Source organism: Aquarana catesbeiana, linkage group LG09 (assembly GCF_042186555.1).
Source record: "Aquarana catesbeiana isolate 2022-GZ linkage group LG09, ASM4218655v1, whole genome shotgun sequence".
Classification (NCBI taxonomy): Eukaryota; Metazoa; Chordata; class Amphibia; order Anura; family Ranidae; genus Aquarana; species Aquarana catesbeiana.
The window spans coordinates 88,238,930-88,261,919 of NC_133332.1; the positions used below are offsets into that span (position 1 = coordinate 88,238,930).

Consider the following 22,990-nt stretch of genomic DNA (forward strand, 5'->3'; position numbering starts at 1 on the left):
ATGGTAAAAATGATGAAAGGGTAAATGCCGAATAAAGGCATAAGAATGGTGGAGGATAAGTGAGAAAGGTGATAATAAAAAAGCACCGACCAGACTATAAGAAGTAAAGGTGAAAAAAAGGGATTTGTAGGACCATCATATGAAGATCAAACAATCACCAGGAAGTCATGGGAGAGTGAAAAATAGAATATCCCCATGGTCTGAGGATGGTGCATGTCCGCCCTTTCTGCTTTGGGGCTCATAACTACCTCAGCTCCCATGATAGACTATCTGTCAGATAAGGGTACTCACCGAGGCCGAGATGCTGAGAGCGGTAACCTCTTGTGACTAAGCGCACTCCACTCCTGCAGATGGTACAGGGGGTGAAGGGCACAAAGAGGCATGAGTCACCAGCAGGCTGGGCAGGTCTTGCGTGAAGGTCACCGGCAGGGAGACAGCTGTGCAAGACTGGAAGATGCTGAAGCTCAAGAAGGAGGATGAACAGCTGATCCAACAACAGGCCGGGGGTCAAACACTGTTGACTAGTAAATGTCTCTAGATAGGCAAAAACAGTCTAGTGCAAAGGACTGTTAGCAGGTCTGTCAGCAGGCTGATGACTTAGTACTGAAGATTGATAGCAAAGTCCGTAAAACAGGCCGAGGGTCAAACACAGGTAACTGGAAGCAAAGTCTGTGAGCAAGCCAGGGGTCGAGCACTGAAGACAGTAGCAATGTCCAGGAGCAGTCTGAGGGTCAATCACAAGGAAGGCAGCGATATTGGCGAGACTGGTACTTGCCTCTTTCCTGACACTATCCTGCTGGCCCTGGCCTTGCCCATATTGCACATTCCTGTATTCTGTTGTATGTAAGTACTCAGGACTGACTAAATTGTCCTTTTTTGTTGTGCCCATTCCAACACTAGACCTAACTATACATTGTTCTTTATAGATATCCTATAGCATCCGCCCCTGAGGAAGTGTTCTTACACACGAAACGTGTTGGACATTCAGGATGTGCTATACGCTCAAATAGGACTACATCTAGATTAATGTCTACTCAGTTCCATTACATTACAATATTTTCAATATCCTGTATCCAATAGTCTTTTTGTGCTGCCAAGTCCAAATTTGTATATACATGAATTCATACGGTTATGCAAAACTATTTTTATAATTTTATTGATTATGTCATGTACCTTCATTAATTTATGACTTATTTGTCATGTGTGCATTTATATTATATGTTATTATTCTATACACAGTATTCACCACTGTAAAAAATGTTATGCATTTATATTGGATATGTTAATAAACATTTTCTAGCTTATCTTGACCTAACCTGTCAACAACCTCATTTAAAGTCCCAAAAATCCTTCTTCTTGTTTTAGTCTGAGACAAACTCATACAATGTTCCAGTAGTCTGAAAAGGTGGAATTAATAGATCTCTTGAGGGATATTGTCGATAGATGTAGCACCCTGAAGTTTAGGCAGGGTTGCTATCAAATTTAGTTGCCAGGCAATATTTGCCTTGGCCAATTGTTAGGAGATCAATTGATTTCCCCCTAATTCTGGAATTGCTGCACTTCTCTCTTCTGTCACTAGGTGGCCTGGTTGCTGGTGACATTGGATAAGACAAGGGCATAGCAAGGACATGGCTGAATGGGGTGTCCCAGCCAATTGGCAGGGGTTTTTTTAAGCCCCTTGGCCTGCTGGGAGAGCCTATTTATTTAGGTGGAGTCAGGTGATTGGGATTCTGTGCCACCTGGACGGCTGTCTGGGTGGACGTGTGTTGTACTGCCCCAGGCTGCTAGGTCTGAAGCCTGAGACCTATCCCGGAGGGGCATCTGGCTGCTAGGCTGTCTGAGGGCCTATCCAGAAGCAGGAGAGCAGCGCAGGGTTGGGACTGCGGGCTTGTAGCCCAACCAGAAGTAGCAGTTCATTCAGACGGGGAACCAGCTGTGGTCAGAGGTGGAAGGGGAAGCACTAAGGGAATGTCACTAAGGGACCATTCACCTTGTTACCGGAGACCATTGTGAGCAAGCTGAGGACAGTACTAGAGCAGACTTCTCATCAGCCGGGGACGGTGAAGAAGTGGGAAAACCTTAGCAAGTGCCAAGTCAGGGACCCAGCGGGACAGAAGAGTTGACGCTTGTGGAGCATCAGTGAGTGCCAAGCCAGGGACCCAGTGTGTCAGCAGGGGTGACGCTTGACGAGTATCTGTGAGTGCCAAGCCAGGGACCCAGCAGGGAAGCAGGGTGATGCTTGAGGAAGATACTGAGTGCTAACAGTGAAAAAGCTAAGGGGATCCAGTGGCTATTGGATTCAAAATCTAGTGAAAGACTGGGAGTTCATTGAGTGAAGACAGTGAGTGACTGTGGAGTAAGCTGAGAACTGTTGCAAATAGTTGAATACAATTGCTGTTAGTAACTACTACAAGATTGCTGCCATGGGAGACAGTGATTCTATCTATACAGAAGTGGTGTCCAGCTCGAGGCCTTCACCTGTATAGCTGTCTTTCTATAGAAGTCTTGGAGTCTGCTAATTATCATTGCATCTACTTAAGGGTGCCCTGGCCCTAACCCTCTCTCCCCCAGTTCTGTTCAAGAGACAATAAATCTCTTTTTGCATCCTTCATCTTGCATTACACCCACTATTCCCTGCAACCCACTATACACAGAAGGATGTCAGCTGACCCTAACTCTGGAGGTCACCATTAGGCCTCAGGGGCTCCGGGACTTTGCTACATAAATATTTCTGTCCCAAGTGAAGGAGCCTCTCTAACCCAGTCTCTAGGATGGCCACCATATTACCTGTGACCATTAACCTGTACAAGATTAATTCCACTCCAGAAGGGAAGCTTTATTGTCCTTATTCAGAGAATTAGGCCAAGCCTCATTCTCAACGTCCATTATATGGTTGTCCATCATTCGAGAATGATCTGCTCTCTCCATGGGCCATAATCAGTGCGTAGGAGGCTTGCCCCTAGTCCTCTCCAAAAGCCACTGTCCTGGTTGGGTCTGTCACAATGAACTTATGAAATATTTCAACATGGTTTTTATTTTTTTATGTCTGTGTCCTCTGTGGGAAGATTCACCCACACAGATAGTTTCAAAATTTTGCAGCTGTCACTGAAACTGGAATAAAGGGAAAATCTTCCAGTGGGGTCACCTGTTTTGCTGACAGCTTTCTAAGGGGATTTTTCCTTACTCTGTGGAGATTTCTCCACATTTCCTCTTGTTGTTTTCATAACAGGAAATAAGAAAGCAAAGGGAAATTTCACCAACAGGACACAGGTAGGAAAAAACTGACAGAGATCTAACTATTTGTTGCTCTATACAAAACTAAACGAAAAAGAAAAATAGCATTATGGTTTTCATATACCTTAACCGTGACTCTATCCCCTAGGAGTAAGTTAATAAAATATAGTGGATTGTTTAATAAAACTTTGGCTAAATTAGCCAGTGAGATCAGAACATCTGAGGTACAGCGTGTCCTCCTGCATGACAGACTTCCCTCCAATTCTGCTCATCCTTGCTGCAGGCTTCTTGCACTGCCGCCAGGATGAATTAATCATACCTCCTCTGTAAAGCTCCTGTTTTTCCACATTATATATTCCTTTGTAAACATTATGACCCACAGTTAACCCTTTATTTCCTTTCCAGCTATATATAGTAAATTAAGCTGCGGTTACATCAGCGGTAGGTGACATACAAGCCCCGAGGGCCAATCCCAGTATCATGCAGCATCGCGAACTTGACAAACAGCATAATTCCCCGCCTCCCTCAGCACGAAGAATTTATGACAGGTAAACAAGGGGTGGAAACCCTGTACATCTAGGTGTATAAATCTTTACTTAATACACATCGCTTTCAGGAGCTGTAGACGCAAACACTGGAAATGGCTAGCAGAGGACCCGTCAAAGATCTTCAGGCTGATTCACTGTGCCCCCTCTGCAGCTGTTACTTTAATGATCCTGTGACCACAGAGTGCGGGCACAGTTATTGCAGGGTGTGCCTGGTCGCCCACAGTGGAGGGAAGGAGAACACAGGGCAGCTGATGTGCCCCAGCTGCGGGCGAGTGATGGGATGGAGAGCGGTGACCACTGATGTCCGGCTTGGGGTCACCACACGCATTGCCCAGAGGCTCAATTTCCAGGCTGTGCCACCCAGGAGGCGAAAGTTAGGAAGGGTATGTTTCTTTTCTTTTAAAACTTTGTGGGGTTGATTACTAGAGGCAAATTGGCTGTTCAATTTGCAAGGGAACTCAGACTTCGCAACAGAATTTGCCCCCGAGCTAAGTGAATGAGGTGAAGCTCCACTGACTTTTATCATCCAATCATGTACAAGCAAAAATGCTCTTTTTTATTTTTCTTCCACATGATTGGATATTTTTTGCAAAACTTTACCACATTCACTACGCTCTGGGCAAATTCCCTTCCAAGTGCAACTTTCCTTGCAAGGTGAACAGCTTACTTGCCTTTAGTAAATCAACCCTTGTTTGTTTCATAAATACAAAGACCGTTACTACATAGTGTCCAATTATCAGACAATTGCAGATTATTCCTTTGAGGCAGATTAGCAAGATACAGTTACCTGCCATTAGTGTCTTTTAAACTGGCTCTACATATAGAAGGTTATTAGTGTAATCCAACATTTTATTCTAGTTTTTTTTCAAAGTTGCAAAGCAATCAAAGGCGCCAGGAGATGGGTTGGAAATCAACTTGATTGAACAGGGCAGAAAATATTGAGCAATTTACTGTCATTTTTCCCTTTTCTAGTCCATTTCAGTTCAATCTTTCGATATAAACTATATTCAAGCTGTCAAGTTATTGTCCAGTTTCTCCATCACAATCAACCAAACTTTGGTGGTCGATCAATTGTTAAGTTTCTAGCAATTGTATTTGCAATCTTGGTAGCCCGGAAGTGCTTAAAATTGACTGAAAGTTGCCAGATGTATGGCCAGCTTAACCACTTTAGGTCCATCCTATAGCAGTTGTACTGCTACAGGGCGGCACCTGTGTTCCGGATCACGCATATATACGTGAGCCGACACTTCCGCTTAGGGGGCTCGTATGCATGCTCCCGGCGGCTCGCTTTAGCTGTGATTACACACAGGGTGCCCGATGTCCTCTGGCACTCACCGATCATCAGGCACAGAGACAGAACTGCGATCTGCCTATGTAAACAAGCCAGATCGCTGTTCTGACAGGAGGGAAGGGATGGAGTGTGTGTCCCTGCTAAGCAGGCAATACATTCCATCTCTTCCTTTAGTAAAAGCACCCCACATAGTATAGTAAAACCCTGGCTAGGCACACCGTTAACCCTTTGATTGCCCCTGATGTTAACCTTCCTTCCCAGCCAGTGTCATTAGTACAGTGACATTGCATATTTTTAGCACTGATCACTGTATTAGTGTCACTGGTCCCCAAAAAGTGTCAGTTAGTGTCAGAATGTCTGCCACAATATCGCAGTCCCGCCATAAGTCGCTGATCGCACAATTACTAGTAAAAAAAATGTATAAAAATATATCATAGTTTGTAGACGCTATAACTTTTGCACAAAACAATCAATATACGCTTATTGGGATTTTTTTTACCAAAAATATTGGCCTAAATTATTATTTATACATTTTTTTTATTGGATAGATTTTATAGGAGAAAGTAAAAAATATTGTTTTTTTTTTCTAAATTGTCAGTCTTGTTTATAGTACAGAAAATAAAAAACACAGAGGTGATCAAATGCCACCAAAAGAAAGCTCTATTTGTGGAATAAAAAAAGGACATCAATTGCGTTGCATGACCACGCAATTGTCAGTTAAATAACACAGTGCCGTATCGCTTCCGGAAGTCAAGTTGTTATGACAGCAAGATATACTGATAATAAACTCCCCCAAATTTGTATGATATGTATTCAAGCGTATGTGGCAGTGTTCATTTTAGTCTTAGGACTAAAATGGCATTTTAGTTTTAGTCCCATTTTAGTCTTCTGCAATTGTTTTAGTTTTAGTCGTATTTAGTCGCCAGTACATTTTAGTCAACTAAAATGTCCTACGTTTTAGTCGACTAAAATCTCCAGTACATTTCAGTAATTGCAATTTAGTTTTAGTCATAGTCTTTTGACTAAAATGGCATTTTAGTTTTAGTCTCATTTTAGTCATCTCAGTTGTTTTAGTTTTAGTCGTATTTTAGTCGAGTAAAATAGTATTCATTTAGTCGACTAAAATGTTTTAGTCGTTTTAGTCGACTAAATTAACACTAGTATGTGGGCTTAAGTGTTGTAACCCATAGCAACCAACCAGAATTCACTTTACTAAAGCCAGATCACAATAACATGGGTCCTGATTGGTTGCTATAGGTTACTGCACTTTGCCCCTTGCACTGTTTCAGTGTACAATATTGTGTGATTCAGCCCATGAGTTTCTACAGAAAAATGTACAGTATATCTTTACCAAAATCTTAAAGGCATTATTTACCTTTACCAAAAAACGATCTATGCAGATAAGGGCACCTGTAGATAAAAGCAAACTGTGCAGCTTTGACTAAAGTTAAAGCGGTAGTAAACTTAAGGAGAAAAAAAAATCCACCTGCAAGTTAGGAGCATAATGTGCTAGTAAGCATTGCATACTAGCACATTGTGAAAGTCTTGCCTTGAAACTAAGCCCTCCAGCGGCGTGCTGTCACTGCTGACAGGGCTTCCATAATCACCCGGTCTTCCTTCCAGGTTCGTGGGCTCCGGTCCTTTGAATGGCCAAATAGCAATGATGTCACTCCCGCGTGCATGGACGGGAGTGATGCCATCGTGGCTTGGCCATTCACGGCCACATCACAGCGGTCTGAAGGAACGGCACAGGTATGCCATTTTTTCAGAGCGCATGTGCCGGTGACACACAAAAGAGCGAATGTCTCCTAGATGGTGAACGTTTAAAAGATATTCATTTTAACTACATGTAAGCTTTATTATAAGCTTACCTGTATGTAAAAACAACACAGCGGACTTACTACCGCTTTAAATAATGCATTTTCTATAGGTGTAAGGCTATTTACCTCCTGAATCCTGAGTGAAAAACTCATCCCATCCTGCCTTGTTGCTTTGACGCTGCTAAGAGACTCCTAGCATTTGCTGTTCACCTCCTTCACCATCACAGGAGTGATCTCTGAACTGCTGAGCTCAGAGCCTCTGCGTCAAGAAGCGTATGTGTAGGGGTATGAATCAAAAGACACAGCTCACTCCTGTGAGGGTGGAGGTGAGCAGTAAGAGCTAGAAGTCTCTTGGCAACATCCTAGCAACAAGACAAGATGGTGAGATGTGATGTCTGAGATTTTTTCAATCAGGCTGCACAGTCTGTTTCTTTTTACAGGCGCCTCTTATCTGCATAGACGTTTTTTGGTAAAGGTGAACTACCTCTTTAAATCATGCAGATTGTGTGTACAGAAAGGTAATTGTATTCAATCTTTCAATCGTGCAGTCTGTGCATGTGCCAGTGCTGACTTTTGAAGTATTAGAGGTATCTGCTCTGATATCAAGCAACTGGGATGGGAGGTGTGAGTGCTACACTGGCCCCTAAATATGGTTCTCAAGGGAGCACTGCCAAGGGCTGTGAAACAATGTGGGTGGTTGGCAGTCACCCAGATCACCCATATCCTTCAGATCTGGTGATAGATATTCTGTCGATCCTGCTGCCAAGAAATAGAAGTTCCGGGTAGCCACATTTTTATGTTTTTAATCTTATTTCCTGCACTATAGCTCTCCCCCTCCCCAATCCGAATAACTAACACTTAACCTAAAACTAGCCCTTCACACTCAACACTCCCCCATCTGCAACTCACACTACATGCAATTGTTTTCTATGTGCCCTGTCCACACCACAACGCTGTCTTGAAGTGGGCAGAAGTGCCTTGGATCTGTGCCGGGACAAGGTTATCTAGAGCTCAGGACGAACATACCAAATTGTGTATGAGCATCATGTGTCAGCAACCCCCCCCCCAAGCACTAATCTGCAAGCCTATGCCCTAAGCATGAGTCCCCTCTCCTCCAAATGCAAATCCACCTCCAACTGAGATCCCTTTCCCAGCACAACATTTTGCCCCCCTCCCACCCCCCATCTCAAATGCTCTCAATCCCCATATGCCCCCAGCACAAATCCACCCCCCCCCCCCCCCAAAAAAAAAAAAAAAAATTCCTAGTACAATTCCTCTACCCCTCAAATTTCCCCTCTGAGCACAAATCCTCTCCCCACTCCAAATCCCCCCTCCCAGCAAAAATTCTCCCCAATCCCCCATCCTAACACAAATGCCCTCCCAATTTCCCCTTATAGCACAAATACCACCAGTCACCTAGTACACCTTCCCAAATTTCCCCTCCTAGAACAATTCAGCCAGTTCTGCCCCGCAAATTCCCTCTCCCAACACAGATCCCCTCCCATCAACCTCCTTGTGGTGCCCCCCCACCTCACATGATACCTCAGTGCCCAGGGTAGACGTCCCTCCTGCCCACCCCTTGTCCCAGGCCCTGTGTTGGATATTACTGTCACTACCTGACAGGCAGGGAGGGGAGGGGGGGAAAGGACGTGGGAAAGAGGACAGAGCAGAGCTGCGGATGACAGAGGCATGTAAACTGACCAAGGTTTCAGGGCTCAGCAGTCATGATAAACCGTGGTCAGCTTACAGAGGGGAGGGAAAGATGCCTTGTTTCCTACCTAACCTGTTCATACCACCTTGTTCAATTGGTGTGTGCTGAAAAAAAGTATGGCAGACCATACTTTTTCCCAGCACAGCACCGTGCAAAGTAATCTACCGCTTCACACCACACGGCAGCCAATAGAACTTAAAGTGGTTGTAAACCCTTACATATACCCAGTGAAGTGACTGGCCTCAGGCGATACACAGAGATGAAACAAATCCTTCTACATAAGTTGTACATGTTTATCTGCAGTCTTCTCTTCTCTACATTCGTTCAAAGTCCAGAATTTATACAGCTTGTCTGAGATGCCGAAAAAAGGGGGCAGAGAGCTAAAGTCACACTCTGCAGGGCTCAGTGAAGGGAGATCTGAGAGCTGATTGGAGGGAAGGGACACAACCCCCTTCACACAGCAACAGGTTGAGCTGAGGCTGTCAATCAGCTAGAGATCCCTCCCCTGTCACCTTTTCTTTCTTGGTATCAGGAAAACTTGTCAGTGACTCCTGCTGATAGCAGAAGAAGGAAGCATCAAACAGGAATGACACGTACACACTATAGAGGGATATGCTTTTTTTATATTTCATGTCAGAGGTATTTCATGCCTAGCCAGTCTCCAGGCCTTAATCCTATATTACATTTATGGAGGGAGCTGAAAGTTTGAGTTGCCAAGTGAAAGCCAAGAAACCAAAGAGTGGACCAAAATGCCTCCTGAGATGTGTGCAAACCTGGTAACCAATTACAAGAAACGTCTTACCTCTGTGCTTGCCAACAAGGGTTTCTCTACCAAGTACTAAGGCTCCATGCACACTGGATGTTAAAATAACATTATAAAAATGCCAGTAGCTTTGCAGTGAGTCTTTCAAAGTTTTTTAATGTTTTTGCAATAGCATTTATTATCGTTTTTCCGAGTTAGCTTTTTTTAGCTGGTGAGCCACGTTTTTGAGCGTTTACCGATGTTTATCAGCATTTATGAGGGTTTTTTGTGGTCAGAAGAACGACTCCTGAACGCGATTCTATGGCGTTCAGAAAATAGCCCATAAACTCCACTGCTGATAAACATCCAAAAACATCCATGGACACATAGGATAACATAGAGGGGAGTTTATGGGCTGTTAAAAAAAACACCCAAACTCCCAAAAACGGCCGTTTATGAGCTTCAGTGTGCATGGAGCCTAATGCCGCGTACACACGACCGGACTTTCTGGCAGAAAAAGTCCAACGAAACAAATCTGTCAGACATTCTGTTCCTGTGTGGGCTTCATCTGACCTTTTCTGTCGAAAATTCCGACGGACCTAGAAATAGAACATGTTTCAAATCTTTCCGATGGACTTGATTCCTATAGAAAAAAACGTTCGCCCGACGGACCGAAAACGACGCAAGGGCAGCTGTTAGCTACTGGCTATTGAACTTTCTAGTCCAGTCCTACATCATTACGTTCGAAAGGATCAGACTTTGGTGTGATTGTGTGTAGGCAAGTCCGTTTCGTCGGAACTCCATCAAAAAGTCCTTTGGAGTTCAGTCCGACAAGAAGTCCGCTCGTGTGTACACGGCGTAAGTCATGTTTTGCTTGGGGATGAAATGTTTATTTTACTCACTGAACTGCAAATCAATTTATAACATTTGTATTGTGTTTTTTCTAAATTTTTGGTTGATATTCTGTCTCTATCATTTAAAATAAACCTATGATAAAAAAAAATTATAGACCCTTCATTTCTTTGTAAGTGGGCAAACTTACAAAATCTGCAGGGGATCTAAATATTTTCTTTTCCCCACTGTATGCATGTAGGATCCAATCTTTTAACAGATTACGACATTGACATACAGTACACTCTTGTATGGCTCATAGTCAGCTCTTTATCTGTATCCTGTCTCTCACCTTTTTTTAAAAAAAAAAAGCTTGTATTAAAATACTGTACACTAAAAACATGACAAGATAAATTGCTACATTTTTAAAGCGGTCTAAAAAGCTTGAAGTAGTAATCAATTGCTTTGATCTATTGCTGTGACGAACACTTTACATCAGCATTCAGAGAACCATCTAGGCAAGAAATTGTATGTTAGAGAAGACCATATGCTAATATATAGATATACACATGTAACGTCATGTAGTATATGTCACTCAGCATACAAACATATGGATCTCTGGGTTGCATTAGAAAACATTTGCTTTTGAGCTGAAGCCGCCCTAGGCACTAGATGTTCCTTAGATTAGTACTTGAGCTCCCCATAATCATGTTCCCTTGTATGCTAGTTGTATTTTGTAAAGGAGAAATAGGAAGACCATAGTATGAAAGCAAAAATATTCAATACAATTGTTCTAAAACAATTTACATATCCATTGACTTTTATAGTGATACAATAGTGTTGCGTGATTGCAAGAGAACAAAAAGTTTAATAATAGCCCCTTTTAGTCATACAATTGCCAGACCAGACTAAAAGCAGGACTAAATCCCATAAAGAAAACTTTCAAAGAGCTATATTTTTTACAAAGGTGGGGTGGGGGGGGGGGGATTTACTAAAACTGGTGCACACAGAATATGGTGCAGCTGTGCATAGTAACCAATCTGCTTCTAGGTTTTATTTCATTATGTCAAAGTTTAATTGAACAAGCTGAGGTCAGAAGCTGATTGGTTACTATGCACAGCTGCACCAGATTCTTTGTGCTCCAGGTTTTAGTAAATCCCCCCCCACTGTGCATGTACTGTGCATTGTACGGCCCGACTCATTCTCAGTATGCTGGGAATAAACTTGGGGTCCTGGGACACTTGTGCATAGGAATCACATTATCAGGACCCTTCCAATGGCTGGAGAGGGTCACCATTGAACCCCGGAAAAAAATGCAACATTGTGTCATCAGGGGGCTGGCGGTCTTTTACGGATTCCTACAGCCACCCCCCCCCCCCCCCCAATGATGGAAAAAAAGGGCAATGTTGTACAAGATGTGCTGCGAGAATTGCAGCTGAGAAGTGGACAACACTAGATTTTATTGGCCTTGTAAATATATTTATTCTTCATAATTAGAGGGACATTAATAATAAAATATCAGGGGGTTTTGATATGGGAGAGTAAAGTTCTTCTTTAACAAAATGCGAGGCCTGAGTGGCCTTTAATCCACAGATTAACCATAGCTCCCAACTCTCCCTGATTTCGAGGGACTGTCCCTGATTTGGAACAAAGTCCCTCTGTCCCTCTTTCCTCCTCATTTGTCCCTCATTTTGGTCAGATCTATATAGCTGTATATAAAATGCACTTTTTATCTATTAAAAAGTGTTTTCCAGCACTAAACCTTTCATCTGATTTCTAAATTGCTGCATTTGTAAATTCCAAAAGCCAATAGAAAGGAATAGTAGTGGTAAAAAAAGCACTTGTGGGTTTAACCAATCTTGTTTTTTGTACAATTCTCCTTTAACCACTTTAATACCGGGCATTTTCACCCCCTTCCTGCCCAGACCAATTTTCAGCTTTCAGCGCTGTTACACTTTGAATGACAATTGCGCGGTCATACGACACTGTACCCGTATGAAATTTTAATAATTTTTACCCCACAAATTTTTGGTGGTATTTGATCACCTCTGCGGTTTTTATTTCTTGCGCTATAAACAATAAAAGAGCGACAATTTTGAAAAAAACACAATATTTTTTACTTTTTGCTATAATAAATATCCCCCCCCAAAAAAAAAATTTTCTTCAGTTTAGGCCGATATGTATTCTTCTACATATTTTTGGTAAAAAAAAAATGCAATAAGCGTATATTGATTGGTTTGCACAAAAGTTATAGTATCTACAAAATAGGGGATAAATGTATGGCATTTTTATTATTATTTTTTGTTTACTAGTAATGGCGGCGATCTGCGATTTTTATCGTGACTGCGATATTGCGGCGGACATTTCGGACACTTTTGACACTATTTTGGGACCATTCACATTTATACAGCGATCAGTGCTATAAAAAATGCACTGATTACTGTGTAAATGTGACTGGCAGGGAAGGGGTTAACACTAGGGGTGATCGAGCGGTTAATTATGTTTCCTAGGGAGTGATTCTAACTGTAGGGGGCAGGGACTCACAAGGGGAGGAGACCAATCGGTGTTCCTCTGTACTGGGAACACACGATCGGTCTCCTCTCCTCTGACAGGATGTGGATCTGTGTGTTTACACACACAGATCCACGGTCCTGCTGTGTTCACGGGCAATCGCAGGTGCCCGGTGAACATCGCGGCCGTCGGGCATGCGGATCGGGTGCCTAGTGACGCGGCGGGCGCGTGCCCCCTAGAGCAGTGGTTCTCAACTCCTGTCCTCAGGACCCACTAACAGGCCAGGTTTTCAAGATAACTGAAATACATCTCAGGTGATATCATTTTGCTGCTCAGTGATTGCAGTACTCTAGTCTGCATCTCCCCAAGTTAATACTTAAAATCTGGTCTGTTAGTGGGTCCTGAGGACCGGAGTTGAGAATAGGGTTGCCACATCATCCCTTTAATCCAGGACACATATTGATTACTCAGGTTCTGTGGCTGATGAAGGTGGTAATTAAACTCACTTGGTGCCTTATCTGCATTAAATTTGCCTCAGAACCCGTGGAATTCATATGTGTCCTGGATTAAAGGGATGATGTGGCAACCCTAGTTGAGAACCACTGCCCTAGAGGATCAGGAAGTAAAAGACGGCATATGACTGCGGCCCAGAGGGAGAAAGGGTTCCTGCCGCCGTCATATGACTATGCGCGGTAGGGAAGGGGGCGTGGCAATGGGTGTGTCTTATGCCTGCCTACTTTTGCTGATGGGTGTCATCTCAAAAAGTTGGGAGGTATGGATTAACAGATCGTCTTATATCACCTTTAATCCACAGATTAAAGGTGATAGACAGATGCTGTTCCCTTGTTCTTTGGGGCACGTTCACACGGGGGCGTCGGTGGTAAAGCGCCGCTAGTTTTAGCAGCGATTTACCGTCATTTTAGAGGCACTTTTCAGCCGCTAGCGGGGCTTGTAGCGTCCACAAAGCGGCGCTGCCCATTGATTTCAATGGGCAGAGGCGCTTTAGGAGCAGTGTATACACTGCTCCTAAAGCGCCTCAAAGATGCTGCTTGCAGGACTTTTTTTAACGTCCCGCAAGCTCACCGCCCCAGTGTGAAAGCCCTTGGGCTCTCACACTGGAGTGACAGGAGAGGCGCTTTACAGGCACTTTACAGGCGCTATTTTTAGCACTATAGCGCCTGTAAAGCGGCTCAGTGTGAAAAGGGCCTTACTGGAGCATGTCTGTGTGCACAAGGAAACACGTTTGAGGCTGGGTTCACAACTATGCGAATTGGATGTGGGTTTCCCCGCATTCAATTCGCATGACAGGAGATTGTGGCTGGCTCTCTATGGAGCTGGTTCACATATCCCCGTTGCGGCTGCAGAGCGGCTTGCACAGGAACGCTGAGGACAAACCCTGAGGACCACAACCACTACTTTGTCCCAGAAGTATTACTGGTTCACCAAATCATATTTTCTGGAAGACAGAGAAGTATTGGAAGCCATATTTCTCCTTTACACATCATTATGTACAAAATATTCTATATATTTATTTACAACCATTACAAGTATTTTTAATTGCTGAAAGACCATAATTACTTGATATCTGCCTGCAATAAAGCATCCTCCAATAGAACAGTACATTTCCAACAAAGGGTTAATACGACCGCACACAATGCGGAAAACCAAAGTGAGAACAAAGGTGATTCCACAAAGCTTACACTTCCTAATGTGGATTTAGCTGTGAGTAAAAGGAACTGACTTGTGCATGAATCCCAGACACAGGGTCAGTACAAAGAATAAGACCTCTCATGTTTTAAGCCCCCTGCACCCTCTGCTGGTTGTTTTACCTCTATGCATACCCTCATGGGACCAAATCTAAACATTAATCTGCTTATATTTTGTCTTCTCTGGATCCTCTTTTCCTCCCTAATCAACATGCTAATTACGTTATTAAACTAAAACATTTTTCATTTAAATATAACACCTTGTTTTAGACCCAAGGACATCACTGGATCTCTGTGCTCCTCCATGCAATTTAAAGCGGAGGTCCGCCGAAAAAAAATATTAAAAGCCAGCAGCTAAAAATACTGCAGCTCCTGACTTTTAATATATGGACACTTACCTGTCCAGGGAGCCCGCGATGTCGGCAGCCGATCTGTCCATCGGCTCTCGGCTGCTACCGCCGCCATCCTCGGTAAGGGAATAAGGAAGTGAAGCCATGCGGCTTGACTTCCTAGTTCCCTACTGCGCATGCGCGAGTCGCACTGCTCATCCTCACTGGTCCCTGCTGTCTTCTGGGACCTGTGTGTCTCACAGAATACAGCGGGGGGAGGACAGAGTAGGCGCCGGAAGTGGCGTAGGTCACCGCGATCACATAGATTGCTTTCTAATTACTGATAGATTTCAGCTGGTGTCTTGGCTTTCCATGCCTTTTTTGCATCTCCCTTTCTTCATGTGTTCAATACTATTTCCCTGTGTCATTCCATTATATTACACATAACTTAATTTCTGAACGTATTTGTTTTGGTTTCTTTGTATGTATGGATTGCATGGGTTGTTACCCACGTGTGGTGAATATTTAATGTCAATAGCACCTTTAGAAATATATTTACCTAGAGAATGATGACATGTTCAATACTTATTTTACCCGCTGTGTGTGTGTGTATATATATATATATATATATATATATATATATATATATATATATATATATATATATATATATATATATATATATATATATATATATATTTATGCACTACATAGTATGCATGGTTTTATCTAATTATTGTCAATAAGCAAATACAGCTGTCTCCATGTATATATACGTACACGTGTGTAATTGTTATTTCATCTTCATGACATCCCTAAGCATCACTACAAAAACATTGCTCATACACCTACTCAGCGTGGCCGGAATCTACATCAAATTAGATGCAGATGAGACTCCCCACATCATCACAGTGGAAAGCAAAATTAATTGAATTGGGGTCATGGAAAACCTTACTTACCCAAAAAATGTGAATAAACATTCAGAAAAACATAGCATTATATTTTTAATGTACTTTGTTTATTTTTTAAATATACAATGCTGTGAAAAAGTATTTGCCCCCTTTCTGATTTTTTATTTTATTGCAAATTTATCACACTTAAATGACTCAGATCATCAAACAAAAGTTATTATTACACAAAGATAACCAGAGTAAATACAAAATGCAGTTTTTAAATGATGGTTTCATTTATTAAAGCAAAAAAGCTGTCCAAACCTGCCTGGCTTTATGTGAAAAAGTAATTGCCCCCTAAACTTAATAACTGGTTGTGCCACCCAACAACTGCAATCAAGCGTTTGCGATAACTGGCAATGAGTCTTTCACATTGCTGTGGAGCAATGTTGGCCCACTCTTCTTTGCAGAATTGTTTTAATTCAGCCACATTGGATGGTTTTCCAGCATGAATGGCCTGTGTAAGGTCATGATACAGAATATCAATTGGATTTAAGTCCTGGCTTTGACAAGGCCACTTCAAAAACTAAATTGTGCTTTGTTTAAACCATTTGGAGGTGGACTTGCTGTTGTGTTTTGGATCATTGACCTGCTGCATAACCCAAGTGCACTTGAGCTTGAGGTCGCGAACTGATGGCCAGACATTCTCCTTTAGGATCTTCTAGTAGAGCTCAGAATTCATGGTTCCATTAATTATGGTAAGTCGTCCAGGTCCTGAAGCTGCAAAGCAGCCCCAGAACATCACACTACCACCACCATGTCTGACTGTTGGTATGATGTTCTTTTTATGAAATGCTGTATTAGTTTTATGCCAGATGTAACGGGACGCACAACTTCCAAAAAGTTAAATTTTTGTCTCATTAGTCCACAGAATATTTGCCTAAAAGTCTTGGGGATAATCAAGATGTTTTTTGGTAAATTTGAGATGAGCCTTTGTGTTCTTTTTGGTCAGCAGTGGCTTTGGCCTTGGAACTCTCCCATAGATGCCACTTTTGCCCAGTCTCTTTCTTATTGTTGAATCATTAACACTGATCTTACCTGAGGCAAGTGAGTCCTGAAGTTCTTTAGATGTTGTTCTGGGTTCTTTTATGAGCTCCTGGATGAGTCGTCGTCGTGCTCTTGGAGTAATTTTTGTAGGTTGGCCACTCCTGAGAAGGTTCACCGCTGTTCCCAGTTATCTCCATTTGTGGATAATGGCTCTCCCCGTGGTTCACTGGAGTTCCAAAGCCTTAGAAATCCTCCCTAGACCGATACATGTACATTACTTTGCTTCTAATCTGTTCTTGAATTTTTTTAGATTGTGGCATGATGTGTGGCTTTTTGTGATCTGTTAGCGTGCTTCACTTTGTCAGACAGCTCCTATTTATGTGTTTTCTTGATTCCACAGGTCTGGCAGTAATCAGGCCTGGGTGTGGCAAGTGAAATTTAACTCAGCTTTCCAAAAAATTGTGATTAATCACAGTTCATTCATGATTCAGCATTGGAGGGGGCAATTACTTTTTCACATAGGGCCAGGCAGGTTTGAACAGCTTTTTTCCCTTAATAAATGAAATAATAATTTAAAAACTGCATCTTGGATTTACTCGGATTTTACTCGGGTTATCTTTGTGTAATATTAAAATTTGTTTGAGGATCTGAATCATTTAAGTGTGAGATATATGCAAAAAAAATAAAAATCAGGAAGGGGGCAAATACTTTTTTTCACAGCACTGTATAAAAAACAAATGCTTTATCAGGGTACAAACTACCCTGTACAGCGATGCAGCACACGATTACACCACATAACAATACAATACAATCACTGAATAAATTACATTCACTTAGCAGTATGAGGCCTAACGAGCAAAATCTTCCCAGTGCCATCACATTTTGCAGTGTCCATATTCCCATTGCGTACATTCCTTGAGTAAGCTAAAGGATAGAGGGGGCTGCAGCAGCAGCCAGTTGGAGTCTGGAAACCGTACATATTTGCCAGTAGGCCATGGATCTTAAAATAATGCCCAGAGGTTTTATTCAATATGATCAAATTGCAGCAAAAGCGTGCAATCTTTCAGGGTTATGGAGGAACCCTTCATCAGACGTACCTGAGGAAGGTGTCCTGCGTGGCCCTGAAACGTTGCACTTTTACACTGTGATGCCATCACTTTTAATAAAACCTTTGGACATTATTTGAAGATCCATGGTGTGCAGGCCAATATGTACATTGACCACTTCACCAAAACACAGCAAAACATAGCACCAGTGGAGGTCCTCCTGGATGGTACGGGGAGACTACCACTTCCTCCCTAAATTCCCCCTTCCCCTACCTCCCCCACAAAACACACACAAACACATTTTCCTTGCTTCCAATGCAATTGACACATAGCAAACACACCGGCTAGTCAAATGAAATCTTGTACACACTTTAACGAAGACCAAAACACCTTCTAAAGGTTTCCTATTGTGTTTATCTACACCAGTGGTTATCAACCCTGTCCTCAGGGCCCACTAACAGCCCAGATTTTATGTATTACCTTGGGGAGATGCAGACTAGAATACTGCAATCACTGAGCAGCAAATGATATCACCTGCAATGTATTTCAGTTATCTTGCAAACCTGGCCTCTTAGTGGGTCCTGAGGACAAGGTTGATGACCACTGATCTACACAATATCTGTTTCTTCGATGTCAATATTTCAAAGTACCTCTGGTATAATTACACTTGGACCAGCTGTGCCGTCCATATTTGTACTTTATTATATAAAGTACATGGAAATATCTTAAATAAGGATTTTATTTTTTAAAAATTCACAAAGTCAATCTGCTGTTGATTGAACAATAAAAAGGAAAGTGTCGCTACAAACCACGACACTGCAAAATAGAGACTGGAAACATTTTAAGCCCACTAACTCTCTGTGAAGAGGTGTAGATCAAGTACCCAACATTTCTAACAAAACAATGCCTTTTTTTTTACTAAAAGTATAATGCTTTATTAGGACATGATGCAGCAACTAAACAATTTATACAGCATACAAAAATGAGACAATTGGAAAAGACCTCTATCCAACACCCGTGGGTGCTCAACCTGTGGTTCTCCAGCTGGAGTCCACACGAGTCCCATCATGCTTCTGCCTTTGGGTGTCATGCTTGTAACTGTCAGCCTTGCAATGCCTCATTGGACTTGTAGTTCCGCAACAGCTGGAAGATCACAGGTTGAGCACGCCTGATGGTAATGACAACCTTGTCAGTGATGTAGACTGCTGTTAATATCTAAAACTGGATAGAAAGAATTATTTGAAGCATTGGTAACCTGCCTGAAATTAACTAACTCTGCCCAACCACGTGGTACCTTTTGCCTAAAATGTTATTTAACACTAAAAGATGTGCACTATCTAAGAAAGCAGTTAAGTTTGATAAATTATTGCTTTGGGCATTGATACATGAAACTAGTTAAAATAAGACTGTGCCAAGAGCATCACTCGGGAAGGGTTCAGATCCTCTACCCGAACTCTATTACTGTCTGTGTGTCTCTATGGGGGAGATTTTTGCAACGGTGATACTGTTGAAAGGGTAGGTAGTGACAGGAAAATTTTCTAGTGGGGGTCAGAAACAGTATCAAAAACACGGGAGTTCGGCCTAATTGTGGCATTTAGACTCTTGCTCTAATTTTTAAACAGCACTGGAAACATGACAGCTTAGATCTGATTGGTTGCCCTGGGAACCTGCCATTGAAGATTTGCAAAATGAAAGGTCAAATGTGATTGGTTGATTCCACGTGCAGTTAGCTGAGATTGAGTAATAAAAACCAAATGTAAGAAAAGAGCTTCTATAGCATTCCAACAGATTTTGGATACCAGCTATTAGTCTAGTGCAGTTCAGAAAAAAAAGATTACACCTGATTGGTTAATATGAGCAACACAATCATTTTCTTTTACTTTTAATATATTTGCCACATTGTGCACTGTTAAGGGGAATATGGGGGGAATATTCAACTGTAGCCAATAAAATGTGTTGTATGCCAATGATACCTGTACATACTTAATTGCCAACAGGAAGTGAGAACAACGAGAAAGCCGGACCGTAATTATGACTGCTTTGATTGTTTTGATTAAATCAAATGGGCAGTCTGACAATTTACCTTCTTCACTGTGCGCTCCTCTGCATAGTTGGAATAGAAAACAGTTCCAGATTTGAAAGATTTGTCACTGTAAATTTGTGGTCTTGAAAAGTCACAGCAGGGGTCTTCAAACTACGGCCCTCCAGTTGTTCAGGAACTACAATTCCCATCATGCCTAGTCATGTCTGTGAATATCAGAGTTTTACAATGCCTCATGGGATGTTTAGTTCCGCAACAGCTGGAGGGCCGTAGTTTGAGGATCCCTGAGTCACAGGTTTGCAAAACTGGACAATCATTTAAAAAAAAATGGTTTTCACAAGCTAAATTCAATTATCTCTAGTAATGGCAGCTTCCATATTCTCAGTACTGCTTTTTTATACCGCTACCACTTGACAGCTATGAGATTTATATAAACTGTCTGGCTAAAAGGGCAGGCTGGGAGGTACAGTTCCATAGATTGCAAAAAAAAAAAAAAAACTTGCTACAGTGAATCTATTAATACCTCAAATTACAGCCTGTGGGAAGTACTGTCTCAGGCAGTCTGTATCTCATAACAACAATCAAATTTGAAATTGCATTGGAAAATAGCAACCCATGGAAAAGCATTTGAATCAAATCCCTTTGAACCAAATATTGTCAACTCTTATGCTGCCCTTAGTTTCAACCATTTCTATTTTAAATTCCCAGACAATAAGATTTTGGTAGAAATTTATCAAAATTAAAGGTGAAGGGCGAGGCATGAAATGTCCCTGCCCCCTCTACCTGTGGGATTATGGCAGACCAATAATTTAATTAATTAAAGTCATTTAATTAAAAAAAAAAAAAAAAAAAAAGAATACTTACCAGGGATTGGTAGATAAGTTGACAGTTGCCCCAAAAACAGTCCTCTGGCACAAGTCTCAACCTATAAAAGGAATAGAGGATGCGTCATTAGTGGGCAGAAGATGACGAGGATCAGAAAGGAGCACATCCCACCCTCCCTCCCTCCCTGTCATGGCCCAATTTTATGACGTTTGTCCCTTCCTTTGGAAATTGATGTTAAAATTATAGCTCATGCTTAATGGCTGACTGGCTAACTATATATAGTTATATAAGAAGATGTTAAATATAGGCTATGTGTATTGATTATTTACAAATTTATTGAAATTGATATAAGATTGATTTAATATTTATACCTATAAATAAAGGGCCACAGCCAATTTAATCCACAGGTATTGACTGAAGTGTTTTTATTATTTAACTAATGGAATATTTTATTTAAATAGCATTGTTAAGAAGTTCTGACTACGATCCCACTATCTTAACACATGTGGAATAGCATTTTTTATTGATTTGCACCACAACTGTTGGCTATACAGTCATTGAAACTATGGGGGTAGATTGCTGGTGAACCTTTAGTTTTAAGCAAATTGAATGTTCTATCAAAAAGCTGATTGGAAACATTCAAAACTGCCAAGTGTATGGCCAACATTAGTACTAAGTCAATGAAATTAAGAGAAGAACTGTCTCAGATAGTATGTTGCCTATAGCTACCTGTTAGAATCACCCCTTATTGAAGCTGAATATGGACTGATAGTCTAGTAACTATGGTATTGACTATAAAGGATTGTATGTTTATGAGACCCTGTGTGCTGCTGGGTGTTTGTGGTTACTGCTCTGCTATACTCAATGCACTCAATTATGCACACCTAAAATAGTAGAGAAGCTCCAATACTATAGCAGTGATGACAATCAGGACCAGAGTTAGCCGTTCTGCCTTCAGGTCAACTGTCTTATATTACCCCCATTCTAACCTAGTTGACCTGCGAACCTTGGTATCCCACTAACGCCAAGATATGCAAAGACTAGGGGTGGAGAGGCCAAAAGAGGAAGCTTGCCCACTTGGATTCCATGCAACCAAACCTGATGACTAGACAAGTAAAAAAAGCAAAGCCTATTAATAAGGGACTTTTCAGGAGTCATGAACCTTCAAAAAGTCTCAGAATGTTGTTTCCATAAATTACACAAGTTTATAATGCCATATAAAATTCTATGTCTAAATCACGTGTTCCCAATTATAGTAAAGAGGCATGGTTCATACAAACATATTTTGCACCCATATAGACTACCCTTTACCAAAGTACCACTAGAAGAATAAGGCAAGTAAATGGTCACCCTTATATTCCATGAGTTTGGTTATAGATGTACAAACATAGAATGGGTGATCTGTAAGTAAAGTATACACTGTATTGCCAGTACAAATGCCCAAACTGTGCATGGTCAGCAGCAATGAGGACTGGGCCTGTACCTGTAAGATGTGTTATTGACAGCGTTAAGACAGGAGGGTACCTGTGTGCCGCTCCTGGCAGCTCTTTTTGTGAAAAAAAACATATATTATACCTCAGCTAAGCTTAGCAAGCTTTGGTTACATATTGTATGTAGATATGTATGTACATATGTATGTAGATGTCAGCGATTCTGCTTTAGATGCCAGTGGTGTTTTAGCTCTGCTATGGAATGGCTTCTGGAGCATTATTGAGAAACTGAGAAATTAGCCTCAGTGGCTTATCATGCTGAATTCTATAGGGTGATCTTTAAGTAAAAACATAAGAAACTACACATCCTACATTGTACTCATCGTAATCATAACTATTTTATTTTATTTTCCTAGGAGATCCAAATACCTGAAGATGATGTCTGAAGAAGATGGCAACCCTTTGTTATATTGTCTCGTTGTCCGTTCTGATCTGAAAAGTTTCCTGTCTTGGCTGATGGGCAGATCGTTGTTCAATGTGTGCCTATTTATGTCTATATAGTATATTTATGTGAATTTTACTGGGCCTTTTATATTAAATGTATCTAAAGTTGTTTCTAAACAGTAACCATTTTGTATATAGATGATGAGTGTTGGTACACTGTTAATAAATATATACGTTGATTTGTAAAAATGAGTCCTGTTGGCTTTTCTCACCCCTGTCCCTTTGTTGCCTGCCCCAAGTACATGGGTGTCAAAATAGTCTCTGTTGTTGCAGAAAAAAAAAGTGCCCAAAAGTCAACCTGCCAAAGAAGTTTAAAGTGACTGCAAACTCTTTTTATTTATTTATTTATTTTTAATAAATAGGTTTATATTTACCTGCTCTCATTGCACATAATGGCCCTAAACCTCTATTTCTCGGGTGGTGCTCCTGGCTTCTACTCTTCTTGCTGTGCCACCATAGGAGGCCGCTTCCTATTGTGGCACAC

General features: G+C 41.6%; 1 long non-coding RNA gene across 1 annotated transcript; it reads left to right on the forward strand.

Annotated features, from left to right (window-relative positions):
• Positions 1 to 3,641: 3,641 nt before the first annotated feature.
• On the forward strand, positions 3,642 to 22,695 carry LOC141107879 (uncharacterized). Its single transcript, XR_012235981.1, has 2 exons — positions 3,642 to 4,165; positions 22,419 to 22,695. It is a non-coding gene; the product is annotated as an uncharacterized lncRNA (long non-coding RNA).
• The last annotated feature ends 295 nt before the right edge of the window (positions 22,696 to 22,990 follow it).